Source organism: Rattus norvegicus, chromosome Y (genome assembly GCF_036323735.1).
Source record: "Rattus norvegicus strain BN/NHsdMcwi chromosome Y, GRCr8, whole genome shotgun sequence".
Taxonomy (NCBI): domain Eukaryota; kingdom Metazoa; phylum Chordata; class Mammalia; order Rodentia; family Muridae; genus Rattus; species Rattus norvegicus.
In genome coordinates this window covers 5,360,163-5,376,107 of record NC_086040.1, presented here as the reverse complement: position 1 = coordinate 5,376,107, position 15,945 = coordinate 5,360,163, and the positions used below count along the sequence as shown (strand labels likewise).

The following is a 15,945-nucleotide window of genomic DNA, read 5'->3' as shown; positions in this document are numbered from 1 at the left end:
TGATAAACTCCAAAATCCTATATTAACAAAAAATTACCAGACATCAGGAAAACCAAAAGTAAGATACTGAATGATGGGCAGGAAGAAGAATGGCCTGAGGACCAGTTATATGTTTGTTCATAAAAACAGGAGGGAGTCTATTTGCATTGTCATTTCTTAATTCTACATTCTTGACACAGTTGGGAAAAATCCATGTGAACATTCCAATGGATGAAATAGGTGTAAGAGCCACCAAAACTATATTCGTACACATCTGCCAAGAAAACTAGGTAACATTGATGAAGGAAGAAGTGCATTCTGCCAGGACCTGGATTTAGATACTTCCTGAGAGACATAGATACAGCATGTGAAATACAGAAGTGAATGCAAGTCGCAAACCAGTGAACTGAAAACAGACCTCTTGTTGGTAAATTTTGAAAAAGGATTCGCAGAGCTGAATGTGCTTTCAACCCAAAAAGAACAACAATGCCAGTGAACCAGCGCTTTCTCATAATAGACCGATATACAAAGAAAGTACATGGACTAACCTATGGCTCCAAAAGCATATGTGGCAGAAGATGGCCTTTTTGGGCAACATTGGAAAGAAAAGCCCTTGTATTCCCTACTTTGTCACCCAGTTCAAGGGAATGCATTGCGGCAGAAAAGCTGGTTTGAAAAGAAGGAAATGGAACAGGTATTAACCTTATGGGCAGGAAACTGGGAAAGGAAATAATATTTTAAAAGTAAATACAGAAACATCCAGTTAAAAAATCAATAAATTTTGCTAAAAAATAAAAAAGAATGATATAAAAGTAAGAAAGCTGCCAAGTAAAAAGACATATTTACGCAGAAATCTGAAGTGTAATTCAGAGTAATCCTAGTGGAAAAACTGAGATGATGAAATCTCAACAACAAGTACTTCTCTATCCCAGATATCAGTGTCAGACACAAACTGCACCATAGGTATCCAAAGAATGGAGGAGTTTACTCAGAGCAAGGGTACAATGCTTGTTTTTCCCTTCTTCCTTAGGACCTTTACTTCTTGACAAAAAGAGTAAAGTCATGACGTCTCTGGAAAATAGCTATGCCCTTCACAACACTTGGCTTTTGGTATAAAGTAATTAATGCTATAAACTCTCTTACTTCAAAGAACCATAAGAAAAGAGAAGTCCAGATAAGAACAGAGAAGTGCAGATGCTTCGGAGAGTCTGCCAGCTCCTGATTAGCTTATGTGGAAGACTCAGATCAAGTCTATGTCTTCAGCAATACCACTCAACCCCTATAAAGGACTTACTGAGCTTTCCAAAGGACAACATATTTCTTCCTTGCTTTTAATACCAAGACAGAAGACCAGCTTCTTTTTCGCTATTTCTGTTCTCTTCGTCTTCTTTCTTATCACTCTCAAATTTGCTCTGAAGTATAGACCTATGAGTAAACCCTAAAGGAACTGAAGGAATATCTCAGAGCAGTTGCAGTCACAACAACACTTGGGACATCACAGAAGAAGCTAGTGCTCTCCAGGTTACAAGAGAGTTTTCAGGGAATGCCTAATAATGATGTCACTGAAAACTGTCATGGCCTACCTGATGAATACCTTTCCTTGCATTGACCACATTCAAGTTTGCACTTTCCAGGTATGTCTCCTGTGACACAGTGGAAATCTTTATGTACTCCTTCTCTCTAAAGCTAGAGACTTCTCGCTGCTTCACTAGAGGTTCCATGTGGGGCTTGGCATGCGTGAAAAAGATTTAGGAACATGGAGTGTAGGGGATTCTTCTAGATAATATTTTTATTCCCAGGTTCATTCCTGTGACATACAGGTCAATTTTCTAGGTTTTCTCTGTTTCCCAATGTCCAGTATTTTCCCTACAGATGTATAATTCATTGAATATTGTATTTGAATTTCCTATTGTAAATTCCATGATATGGGACTTTGTAAATATTTCTCAATGTACTCAAAAATTCTGTTTCTGAATACGATTTTCTGGAATGATATGGTCACAAATGGTACCCAGCTTTAGAGTAAGTATAATAGTGTAAATTCTGTGTACCTACTACAAATGGTAATCTCCCAAATTCTTATTTTATCGAAAAATTACCAGACATCAGGAGAGCAAAGGACAGCATGGACTATTGAATATTGTTTCTTGTCCCATTTGATATCCGTAATACACTATCTAGCTTCCAGTGTTCCAATGGCCAGAATTGGGGTTTAGGATGATTTACGATGATTCTTTCTTCAGGCCAAATGTAAGATACTGGATGATGTGCAGGGAAAAGAATTACTTGAGGAACAGTTAAACGTCTACTTCAGGGTTGGGGATTTAGCTCAGTGGAGAGCGCTTGCCTAGCAAGCGAAAGGTCCAGGGTTCGGTCCCCAGCTCTGAATAAGAGAAAAAATAAAGTCTACTTCAAAAGGTTCATAAAAACAGGGAAGTCTCTTTGAAATTTTCATTTTTGAATTCTATATTCTTGACACAGTTGTTCAGAATCTATGTTAACTTTCCAATAAACTTAATAGGTGTAAGAGCCACCAAAAGTATATATGTATACATCAGACAAAAAAAAAAAAAACCTAGATAAGATTGATGAAGGTAGGAATTGCATTCTGCAAGGAACTGGATATCGATATTTACTGAGTGACACAGATACAGCATGTCAAATACAGAAGTGAATGCTAGTAGCACACCAGTGAACTGAAAACAGACATGTTGTTAAATTTTGAAAAAGGATTAGAAGAGCTGAAGGTGCTTTAAACCCCATAAGAACAACGATGCCAATGAACCAGAGCTTTTTATTACTAAACCAATATACAGAGAAAGTACATGGACTGACCTATGGCTGCAAATCCATATGTTGCAGAGGTTGGCCTTTTTCGGCAACATTGGAAAGAGAAGCCCTTGTCTTCCGTAGTTTGTCTCCCAGTTCAAGGGAATGTAATGCAGCAGAAAGGTTGGTTAGAGAAGAAGTAAATGGAACTGGTAGGGAACTGGGAAAGGAAAAAATATTTTAAATGTATATATAGAAACATATAGTTAAAAAGCAATAAATTTTGCTTAAATATATAAAAAATGAATGATATAAAAGAGAAGAAAGCTGCAAAATGATCACAAATATTGACTCGGAAACCTGAAGTCAGAGTAATACTAGTGGAAAGACTAAGTTATTGAATTCTCAAATAGAAGGACTTCTCTCTCCCAAATATCAGTGTCAGACACAAACTTCACTATAGGTATCCAAATCATAGAGAAGTTTACCTTGAGTTAGGGACAAAATACTTGTTTTTCCTTTCTTCATTAGTACCTTTTCTTCTTGAGAAAAAGAGTAAGGGTCATGATCTCTCAGGAAAACAACTGTGCCCTTCACAACACTTGGCTTTTGGAATAAAGAAATGAATGATATAAACTCTTTGACTTCCAGGTACCATAAGAACAGGGAAGTCCAGATGCTTCTGAGAGACTCACAGTTCCTTATTCACTTATGTAGAAGGATCAGATCAAGGCTATCTCTTCAGCAATACCACTCAACCCCTTCCAAGGAATCACTGAGCTTTCCAAAAGGACTACATATTTCTTTCTTGTTTTTTTATTCCAAGATAGAAGACCCGCATCCTTCACCCCATTTCCAATCTCTTCATCCTCTTTATTATCACTCCACAATTTTTCTGAATTATAGGGCAAATAGTAAACACTTTCCAGGAATGTCTCCTGTAACACAGTGGAAATCTTTATGTACTCCATCTCTCTAAAGCTAGAGACGTCTCTCTGCTTCACTAGTGGTTTCATGTTCTGAATGGAGAAAGTTGTTCAGGGGCTTGTCATGGGTAGAAAAGATATAGGAACAGGGAGTTTAGGAGATTCTTCTAGAGAATATTTTTATTCTGTATGTCACAGGTTTTTTCTGTGACATACAATTCAATTTTCTAGGTTTTCTCTGTTTCCCATAGTATTTTCCCTACAGACCTTTAATTGAATGAATATTGGATTTCCATTTCTTATTGTAAATTCCTTGAAAAGCGACTGTAGGCAGCTGCGATGGGCCAGGCCTCAAAGTTGGCGCTGGTTTCTGCCTTCCACCCTCCCAACGGTGAGCTCTCCTTGTAGTAAACTAGTCCTTATTTGGCTATGCCTGCCTGGCCTGCTAGCTTCAGCATAGTGACAGCCTATCTGCATGACCCAAGTGGCTTGATAAGATTGGCCAGCGCTAGCTATTTAAGTGTGGTGCGAGGGTTCCCTGGGGTCAGAAGATTGTATCAAATTTCCTGAGTAAAACTGCTTGAAGAAGATCTTCACTATTCGTGTCTTCCTTGCTGATCGAGGTTACGCGCGGCAAGTGGTGTCCCCTACAGGGACCTCCTGAAATCAAAACTTCTTGCAGTCAGGAAAGAGCTGGAAAGTTCCCAAGTTAATGTGGGACCATAAGGTCTGTGGGAAATAAGTGGGTATAAATCCTCAGGGTAGTTAACAAGAAAGTTCTTGGTAGCAGCGAACCAAAATTAGGAAGACGCTTGGTGAATTTAGCCGTAGCAGCGTAGAAAGTTTTTGTCATTGGGATCTCACAGTCTCATCCAATGTTTCTGGCTCTTCAAGAGCTATTTGAGCATAAGAAACTAAAAATAAAAAGGAGCACCATAGAGAGATTTTTGGGTGAATGCAAAGTCATTGCCCCCTGGTTCACAGTCTCTGGTCATCTTACTGGGGCAAGTTGGGAAAAAATAGTGAAAGACCTTGATTTTGCCTGGGAATAGGGGACTCTAAGACCTGGGGTCCATCCAGTGTGGTGCTTAGTGCGTAGTTGCCTTGAGGATCAAAAATGTTGTCAGGCAACTATAGAGAAGGGGCAAGCTGCCCTAGAAATGCTTCAAGAGGAGAGGTCAGAAAAGCAGGGAAGCACAAAGGAGACAGACTCAGAAAAGACAGATACAGAGGAAGAAACAGACAAAACAGAGTCAGAAGAAGAATTTCAAGAGTTGATAGATCAAATGCAGAAACAGTCTCTAAGGAATAGACAGAAGAAAATGGCGGAGCAACTTCCTGGGCAATTCTGCTCAGCTCCTCCTCCCTGCAAAGTTATAGAGGGAGGAAGTAGAGTTTCAGGCAGTACATTCTGCCCAGAAGTGTGGAAGGCAGTCCATACAGAACTGCATCTGGCCTATCCTGTTTATGTGGATGCTAATCAACAAAGGTATCATGTGCCTTTAGACTTAAAGGTGACAAGTCCCTGATGGAATCAGTCAGGACATATGCCATTATGGCCTCATTTACCATAGCTCAGGTTGAGGTCTTACACAGATTTTGCATGACTCCTAGTGATTGGACTAGACTTGCTTGGGCCTGTCTTAGTCTGGGACAGTATTTGGACTGTAGAGCTTTTCTTATTGAGTTTGCCAATGAACAGGCTGACGGTAAGTTGGCAGTGGGGGGCGGCCAGGCTCCCTGGGATAGAGATATGCTGCTGGGTCAGGGACGCTTTGCCAATGCTAAGACAGGGTATCCAGGACAGGTTTATGAGCAGATTAATGAAGTTGCAACAAAGGCATGGAAATCCTTACCTAATAAGGGAGAAGTGAGTGGACACCTCATCAAGATCCTTCAAGGGGCTATGGAGCCATTCTCTCACTTTGTAGCCCAATTAGTAGAAGCAGCTGGTAGAGTCTTTGGCGACCCCAGTACGGCTATGCCCTTGATTAAACAGTTGGCCTATGAACAGTGCACAAAGGAATACCGAGGAGCTATCGCTCCTTACAAGAATAAGGGACTTGAAACTTGGATGAAGGTCTGTAGAGAAATAGGGGGACCTTTGACTAAGGCTGGACTTGCGGGTGCTGTTATGCAGATGACCCATAGGAAAGGAGGTAGCTCAGGAGTGTGTGCTAAGTGTGGTCAACAGAGGCACCTAAAAAGGCAATGTCCAGAAAGGAGAAGTCTATTCAGTATAGGAAGTGGTCAATGCCCAAGGCAACAAGGGCTGTGTCCCAAGTGCAAAAAGGAGAACCATTGCACTAATGAATGCTGCTCGGTAAGACATCCACGGGCAGCCTCTTAGCTCGGGTTGTGGTGGAGCATGTCCAAAAAAGGGACAGTGGGGCCCACGAACCAAGGGCCCACAAATATATGGGCCAGTCGAGAATCAGGATGTAGAACAGAGTCACGAGAGATGGCCGTCTCTTTGCCATCCGAGGGGACAAGGAGAGCCACAAAGGACTATGCAGGACTGGACCTTTGCTCCACCGCCAGACTCGTACTAACTACTTGGATGGGGGTCCAGTTGATAGAAACTGATTTTAAAGGACCCCTTGAATCTGGCAGAGTAGGGTTACTTATAGGGAGACAATCTTCAGATTTAAAAGGACTACATGTCCATCCAGGAGTTACTGACCCAGATTATACTGGGGTAGTCCAGTTCATGGTAGAATCACCGAAAGGGATTACTGCCATTTCCCCTGGGGAGAGAATAGCCCAACTATTACTTTTGCTTAGCCTTCATGAAAGAGTTGTAGCCCAGTCTAGAGGGAGGGGAGAGAATGGTTTCAGTTCCACAAGATCCGACCTTACATTTTTAGCCTTGGGTTTAAACCAACGCCCACTAATGGAGCTAAGGGTAGATGGTAAAAGGATCCTAGGACTGTAGGATACAGGGGCCGATAGAAGTATAATAGCTAAGAAAGATTGGCCCTCTGGATGGCCAGTACAGGCCTCATCTCAAACATTACAAGGTCTCGGTAATGAAAGACCTTCTGATATGAGTGCAAGACAATTGAGTTGGAGAGATCAGGAACGGGATTCAGGAGTTACGCAACCCTATGTTTTGGATTTGCCCATTTCCCTTTGGGGGAGAGATTTGATGAAAGATATGGGTTTCAAAATGACCATTGAGTATTCTGAAACTTCACTAAAGATTATGAAACATATGGGCTATTTTCCCAGCAAAGGAATAGGGAAATACCTGCAGGTTAGGACAAGCCCTATAACTGCCCAACAGAAAGAAAGAAATCAGAACCTGGGTTTTTCCTAGGGGACGCTGAAGTTGGGTTCCCATTACCTGGAAAACAGAGGAGCCAGTTTGGGTTTTTCAGTGGCTGCCTTCTTCTGAGAAGCTTGCCGCAGCTAAAGGTGACTACGAAGCATATAAAACCATCAGTATCTCCTTGGAATACCCCAATATATGTGATTATAAAAAAGTCAGGGAAATGGAGACTGTTGCATGATTAACAAGTTATTAATCAACAGATGCAAATCATGGGCCCAGTGCAATGTGGGCTTCCTCTTTTATGCAACCTACCAGCCTGTTGGCCTGTTGTAGTGATTAATATAAAAGATTGCTTTTTCTCCATACCTCTTTGCCCAAGGGATAGTGAAAGATTTGCTTTTCTTGTTCCATCATGCAATCCTGAAGACCTGATCAACGAATGGGTAGTTTTACCACAGGGTGTGGCCAATAGCCCTTCTATGTGCCAAATTTTTGTGGGCAATGCCATTGCCCCAATAAGACAGAAGATTCCTGCGCCCAATTTTATGGATGATATCCTCTTAACTGCAAAGAATGAAGATATTTTAGATTCATCATACGGAAATTTAGTTAAATTACTAGAAGGTAGGGGATTGATTATTGCCCTGGAAAAGGTACAAGAGGGTAATCTTGTAAATTATTTAAAAGCAAAAGTAAGTCCTTATACTATTGTCCCCCAGAAGGTTGAATTGAGGAAAGAAAATCTTAAGACTCTTAATGATATTAATTGTGTCAGATGTTTTTTAAAATTACCAAATTATGAACTAAAACCATTGTATAATACTTAAGTTGGGGATTTGGCCTTGGATTCTCCTAGACAATTGACTAATGAAGCAAGGGAAGCTTTAAAGAAGGTTGTAAAAGGATTACAAGGCATAATTTTACATCGATGGAAGGAGGGTGCAGACATTGTGCTATGCATTCTAGCCACCTACATGCAGCCTACAGGATTGTTGTGGCAAGATGGCCCTCTGCTTTGAGTTTATCTCAAGGCATCTCCAGCTAGATCAGTAGAGTATTATCCTACAGCAGTTACACGATTAGCCCTGAATGGAATCCAACAGTGCGTACAATTTTTTGTGTTTCCCCAACCTCGATCATAGTGCCCTACACAGGTCAGCAGATGAAGATCTTGTGTTGCACTGTGGATGATTGGGCTATATATAATATGCTGTGGATTCCATGGAGAGATAGATAATCATTATCCAAAACACTCTTTTCTATCCTTTTTTTAAAGAACATCCCATGATCATTCTAAGGTTACCTTGAGCGTTCCTATACAGGGGGTGCCAAACATTTTTACAGATGGATCTAAAAATGGCTGTGGAGCTTATGTGATTAACCATCAAGAGCCCATTTTGTGTCAATATAAACCTGACTCTCCACAAATAATTGAACTCAAAATTGTTCCTTTGCCTTTAATTTGCTCCCTGATTCATCATATTTGTTAATGCAGTTACGATATTAGAAGGGGCTGGCCCTATTAAAATTAGCAGCACGGTATGCCAGCTGCTAAGCAAACTTCAGGAATTGATATGAAAAAGAGGTCACAAGTTTTTTGTCCAACATAATGGAGCTCTAATGAGCTCATAAAAGTTTCCCTGTTCCTCTCAGTGAGTGAAATGATCATGTGGATAGATGTACCCAAATTAGGTTCATCTTCTTAAGCTCATCATTGGATCATGCCCAACAGTTTATAAACAATTTCATGTGCCTACTAAGACCCTACAGCAGAAGGTTCATCTGTCTTGAGCAGATGCTCGACATATAGTTTTAGGATGTCAACAGTGTATCACTTTTCACCATCCCCCTAGTGTAGAGGTTAATCCTAGAGGCCCCTTGCCCCTAAAGATTTGGCAAATGGATGTAACTCACATATCTGGATTTGGGACTCTAAAATACATTTTTGTTTCTGTGGTTACTTATCCAGGTGTCATTCATGCAACCCCTATGAGTGGAGAAAAGGGACACATTGTTATTGGACACTGCCTGGGCTGCTTGGGGAAAGCCTCAACACTTAAAAACTGATAATGGCCCAGCTTAAATTGCCAAAACTTTCAAATCCTTTTATAAACAGATGGATGTACAGTTGAGCCATGGCCTGCCTTATAATCCTCAACGTCAAGGAATTGTTGAGCAAGCACATCGTACCTTGAAGGAATGCATAATTAAATAAAAAGGGGGAATAGGCCATGGTAGAACCCCCAAGGAACAGATATCCTTAGCCCTTTTTACTCTTAATTTTTTTAATTTTGGATGTTGATGGCCTTTCTGCTGCTGACCGACATCAGTGTCAGGCGGGCACGTTGAAAGTTTATGAGAAATGGGAAGACATGATCACTGGCTTATGGCATGGGCCAGGTCCCGTGTTGGCATTGGCAAGAGGGTCTGGTTGTGTGTTTCCTCAGGACTGCGAGTAACCGTAGTGGGTCCCTGAAAGATTGACCAGGAGGTGCAACAAGAATGAAGATCCTGCTGTTGCTGACACTTCTTGGTGTGACCCAAACGCTGGTCCAAATAGAACCCCTGTGAGGGATACTATTGGTGTTCCTGAGACTCATGCCCATATGTCTTGACTTTTAAGCCCACTCCTCTAATTTGTCTAAAAAGTTGTCAAGTTATCTTCTAGGCAATTGGACAGGAGATTTCTTAGTGGATCAGCTACGTGTAGCCATCGTGACCGTGAACTCCACACGTGCAGATGCTATACTGGCTACAGGGTTGTAATCTTGGATTGAGGCTGTTATAAATCATCTGAGGGAGAGGGCAGGTATGGGAACCCTAGCTGGACTCTTGCTGCTGGTCTCCCTAGTGCACCTCTGTAGAATGAGGTTTGTTCAGAGGCTGCACACGGTGATGGCAGTACATTTATTTGCAGTCATTGAAGCAGGGCAGTCCCCTCAAGCTTGGCTTATGGTCATTCAGAAGACCTTGTTGTTCCTCAGGCCTGAGTATGTGTGAGTGACCCTGCCCAGTGATGGGCAACCTCCCTTCTACCTAAGGCATGGAACCTTTTTGGAGACCAGGTGTCCTAAGACTGGTTTAATGAACAGATGATCCAAAGACAGGGGGTTGGTCTCTTTGCCTGCTTGATTAATTACACAAAAAGGGGGAACTATAGCAGCTGCGATGTGGCACGCCTCAAAGATGGTGCTGATTTCCGCCTTCCACCATCCCAAAGGTTCGTGCTTCTTTTAGTAAGCAAGTCCTTATTGGGCTATGCCTGCCTGGCCTGCTAGCTTCCCCATAGTGACAGCCTATCTGCATGACCCACGTAGGTTGCTGGGATTGGCCAGAACTAGCTATTTAAGTGTGCCTCAGGGGTTCCCCGGGGTCAGAAGATTGTATCAAGGTTCCTGAGTAAAACTGCTTGAAGAAGATCTTCGTTGGTCCTGTCTTCCTTGCTGGTAGAGAGTGGGCATGTGAAGGGACTTTGTAAATATTCCTCTATGTGTACTCAAAAATTTTGTTTCCCAATTCCATTCTCTGCAATGATTTTGATCAAAAGGGGCCCAGCTATAAAGTGAGTATAACAGTGTAAATACTGTTTACCTACTTCATATGATAAACTCTCAAATCCTTATTTTATCTAAGAATTACCTGACATCAGGAAAGCAAAGGACAACATGGACTATTGAATTCGGTTTCTTGTCCCATTTGAGCACTTGTTGGTAAAATTTGGTAAAGGTTAGAGGAGCTGAGGGTGTTTTCAAACCCATACGAAAAACAATGCCAATGAACCAGAGGTTTCTCGAACTAGACCAACATACAAAAAAAGTACATGGACTGACCTATGGAAAGAGAGGCCTTGTCCTCCACAGTTTGTCTCCCAGTTCAAGGGAATGTCATGAGGCAGAAGGGCTGGTTAGAGAAGGAGGAAATGGAACAAGTAGGGATCTTATGGGCAGGAAACTGGGAAAGGTAATATTTTAAACGTATATATAGAAACATCTAGTTAAAAAAAATATTGACTCAGAAATCCAAAGTGGTATTCAGGGTAATACTAGTGGAAAGACTGAGATGATGAGGTCTCAACTAGAAGCACTTCTCTCTCCCAGATATCAGTGTCAGACACAAAGTGAACTATAGGTTTCCAAAGCATTGAGGAGTTTAACTTGATTTAGGGACACAATACTTGATTTTCCTGTGAAATAGACGCCAATTAGAAAACATTACAGTTACTGAAGGATATCTGAGAGGAAGTTGCAGTCACGACCAAAAGAAGGTACGGCTCTCCAGGTTACAAGAGAGTTTTCAGGGAGGGCCTAATGGTGATGTCACTGAGAACTGCCATGGCCTACATCCTGAACAGCTTTCCTCACATTGACAAGATTCGAGGGTGCCATTTCCAGGTCTGTCTCCTTTGACACAGCAGAAATTCTTATGCACAATATCTCTCTAAAGCTAGAGACTACTTCTGTCTGCTTCAATAGTGTTTACATGCTCTGAATGGAGAAAGTTAGTCAGGGTCTTGGCATGGGTAGAAAAGATTTAGGAACTTGGAGTGTAGGAGATTCTTCTAGATAATATTTTTATTCCCAGGTTCATTCCTGAGACACAGTTCAATATTCTAGGTTTTCTCTGTTTCCCAAAGTCTAGTCTTTTCCCTACAGACGTTTAATTGAATGAATATTGTATTTCAATTTCTTATTGAAAACTCAGTACTACACTATCTAGCTTCCAGTGTTGCCAAGGCCAGATATGAGGGTTTAGGATGTTTTACCATGATTCTTTCTTAAAGCCAAAAGTAAGATACCAGATGATGTGCAGGGAGAAGAATGGCTGAGGACCAAATAAGGTCTACTTCAATAGATGTATAAAAAGAGGAGGGAGTCTTTTAGAAATTGTCATTTGTGAATTCTACATTGTTGAAATTGTTGGGCAGAATCCATGTTAACATTCCTCTTAACTACATAGTTGTAGGATCCACCAAAAGTATATATGTATACATCAGCCAATAAAACTTGATAACTGTGAAATTAAGAAGTGCATCCTACCAGGAACTGGATAAAGATATTTCCTGAGAGACACAGATACAGCATGTCAAGTACAGAAGTGTATGCATGTAGCAAACTAGTGAACTGAAAACGGATCTCTTGTTGGTAAATTTTGAAAAAGGATTAGAAGAGCTAAAGGTGCTTTCAACCCCATAGGAACAACAATGCCAATGAACCACTGCTTTCTCATACTAGACCAATATACAAAGGACCTACATGGGACCTATGGCTCCAAATGGATATGTGGCAGAATTTGGCCTTTTTGGGCAACATTGGAAGGAGAAGCCCTTGTCCTCCCTAATTTGTCTCCCAGTTCAAGGGAATGTCATGCAGCAGAAAGTCTGGATTGATAAGAAAGAAATGGAATGGTTAGGAATCTTATGCGCAGGAAACTGGGAAAGGAAATAATATTTTAAATGTAAATATAGAAACATCCCGTTAAAAAATCAGTAAATTTCGCCAAAAATGAAAAAAAATATAAAGGAAAAGAAAGCTGCCAAGTAATAACACATATAGAATCGGAAATCTGAAATGGTAGTCAGAGTAATACTAGTGGAAAGTCAGAGATGATGAAGTCTCAACTAGAAGCACTTCTCTCTCCAAAATATCAGTGTCAGACACAAATATAGTGTTTGCACTATAGGTATGCAAAGCATGGAGGAGTGTACTCGGAACTAGGGACACAATACTTGTTTTTCACTTCTTCCTTAGGACCTTTTCTTCTTGACAAAAAGAGTAAAGGACATGAGTTCTCAGAAAAACAACTGTGCCATTCAAAACACTTGGCTTTTGGAAGTAAGAAATGAATGATATAAACTCTCCAGGAACCATAACAACAGGGAAGTCCAGATGCTTCTGAGGGTCTCCCAACTCCTGATTCCCTTATGTGGAAGACTCAGATCATGGCTATGTCTTCAGCGATAGCACTCAACCCCTATAAAGTACTCACTGAGATTTCCATAGGACCACATATTTATTCCTTCTACTTTATACCAAGACAGAGGGACAGCTTCTTTCTTCCTATTTCTTATCTCTTCATCATCTTTGTTATCACTCACCAATTTGCTCTGAATTAGAGGACAATTAGTAAAACCTAGAGGTACTGAAGGAATATCTGAGAGGCATTTGCAGTCACGATAATAGTTGTGACATCACAGAAGAAGCTAGGACTCTCCAGGTTAGGAGAGTATTTTCAGGGATGGCCTAAAGATGATATCACTGAGAACGGCCATGGACGACCTGCTGAACACCTTTACTTATATTGACCAGATTCGAGTTTGCACTTTCCAGGTATGTTTCCTGTAACACAGTGGAAATCTTTATGTACTCCACCTCTCTAAAGCTAGAAACTTCTCTCTGCTTCACTAGTGGTTACATGCTCTGAATGCAGAAATTTATTAAGGGACTTGGCATGGGTAAAAAGATTTAGGACCATAGAGAGTAGGAGATTCTTCTAGATAATATTTTATTCTATATATCACAGGTTCATTCTTGTGACCTGCAGTTCAATTTTCTAGGGTTTCTCCATTTCCCAAAGGTTAGTATTTTCCCTACAGACCTTGAGAAGACTGAATATTGTATTTCAATATCTTATTGTAAATTCCTTGATAAGGGACTTTGCAAATATTCCTCAATGTGTACTCAAAAATTTTGTTTTCCAATTCCATTTTCTGCAATGATTTTGGTCACAAGTGAGTCTAGCTATAGAGTGAGTATAAAAGTGTAAATACTGTGTACCTACTTCAAATGATAAACTCCCAAATCCTTATTTTCTCAAAAAATTATCAGACATCAGGAAAGCAAAGGACAACATGGACTATTGAATTCAGTTTCTTGTTCCATTTGATATCAGTACAACTCTATGTAGCTTCCATTATTCCTATGGCCAGACTTGAGGGTTTAGGATGTTTTACCATGATTCTTTCTTCAGGCCAAACCTAAGATACTGGATGATGGGCAGGGAGAAACATGGCTTGAGGAGCAGTTAAATGTCTACTGCAGTAGGTTCATAAAAACAGCATGAAGTCTATTTGAAATTGTCATTTGTGAATCTACATTCTTGACATAGTTGGGCAGAATCCATGTTAACATTCCACTTAACCACATAGGTGTAGGAGCCACCAAAATCATATGTATACATCAGCCAACCAAACTAGATAAGATTGATGAAGGTAAGAAATGTGTTCTGCCAGGAACCTGAAAAAGATATTTCCTGAGAGACAAAGATACAGCATGTCAAATACAGAAGCGAATGCTAGTAGCAAACCAGGGAACTGAAAATGGAACTGTTCTTGGTAAATTTTGAAATAGGATTAGAAGGGCTGAAGGTACTTTCAACCCCTTAAGAACAACAATGAAAATGAACCAGAGCTTTCTCGTATTATACCAATATACAAAGAAAGTAAATGGACTGAGCTATGGCTCTAAATGCATATGTGGCAGACTATAGTCTTTTTGGGCAACATTGGAAAGAGAAACCCTTGTCCTCCCTTGTACATCTTTCAGTTCAAGGGAATGTCATGTGGGAGAAAGCCTGGTTAGAGAAGAAGGAAATGGGAATGGGTAAGGATCTTATGGGCAGGAAACTGGGAAAGGAAATAACACTTCAAAATATAGAAACATCCAGTTAAGAAAAGCAATAAAATTTGCTGAAAAAAATGAAGGTTATAAAAGAAAGAGAAAGCTGCCAAGTAATCACACATTTTGACTCGTAAATATGAAGTGATAGAGTAATACTAGTGGAAAGACTGAGATGATGAAGTCTCAACTAGAAACTCTTCTCTCCCAGATATCAGTGTCAGACTCAAACTCCACTATAGTTATCCAAAGTATGGAGACATTTACACTGAGCTGAGGAGACAATACTTCTCTTTCCTTTATTTCTTTGAAACTTTTTCTTCAGGGCAAAAAGAGTAAAAGCCATGAGCTCTGAGGAGAACAAATGTGCCCTTCCCATCAACTGGCTTGTGGAATGTAGAAACTGATTATATAAACTCTCTGACTTCCAGAAACCATATCAAGCAGGGGAATCCATATGATTATGAGAGGACCACAGCTCCTGATTCCCAAGTGTGGAAGGCTCAGATCAAGGCTATTTATTTAACAAACCCACTCAACCCCTACCCAAGACTCACCTAGCTTTCCCATGAACCATTTATTTCTTCCTTTTTTATACAAAGACAGAAGTCCAGCTGCCTCCCTTTATCTCCCTCCGAAATGACTGTTTAACCAGAATAAGAGGTCAATGAGTTAACCCTAAAGGTCCTCAAAGAATATCCAAGAGGCAGTTGCTGTCACCATGACACTTGTGACATCACAGAAAAGCTAGTGCTCTCCAGGATACAAGAGAATTTTCAGGGAGGTCCTAATAAAGATTTCACTGAGAATTGCCATGTTCTAACTGTTGAACAGCTTTCCTTACATTGTCCAGATTTGAGGGTGCCTTTTCCAAGAGTGTCTCCTCTGACACACTGGAAACCTGTAAATACTATATATCTCTAAAGCTAGAGACATCTCTTTGCTTCATTAGTACTTAAATGTTCAGAATAGAGAAGGATGGTCAGGGGCTTGGCATGGGTAAAAAAGAGCTAGGAACATGGGGTGGAGGAGATTCTTCTGGATAAAACTTCCACTCCCAGGTCCATTCCTGTGACATACAGTTCAAGTTCCTAGGTTTTCTCCGTTTCCCAAAGTCCAATATTTTCCCTGCAAACGTTTAGTTGAATGATTATTGTATTACATTTTCTTAGTGTACATTCTTTGAAAGGGGACTTTATATATATTCCTGAATTTGTACTCAAAAAATTTGTTTTCAATTTTATTTTTTATAATGATATTGGCAACAAAGTGGGCCAACTAAAGCGTGAATATACCTGTATAAATATTGTATATCTACTTCAAATGATAATCTCCCAAATCATTATTTTCTACAAAAATTACCAGCCATCAGTAAAGCAAAAGA

At 40.4% G+C, this 15,945-nt stretch overlaps 1 long non-coding RNA gene across 1 annotated transcript in view; it reads right to left on the bottom strand.

Annotated features, from left to right (window-relative positions):
- Positions 1-15,267, bottom strand: part of LOC120099596 (uncharacterized) — a 29,675-nt gene extending 14,408 nt beyond the window's left edge. Inside the window, exon 1 of the long non-coding RNA XR_005498730.2 lies at positions 15,119-15,267. This is a non-coding gene — a long non-coding RNA (uncharacterized LOC120099596). The remainder of the gene's footprint in view (positions 1-15,118) is intronic.
- Between the last annotated feature and the right edge of the window lie 678 nt (positions 15,268-15,945).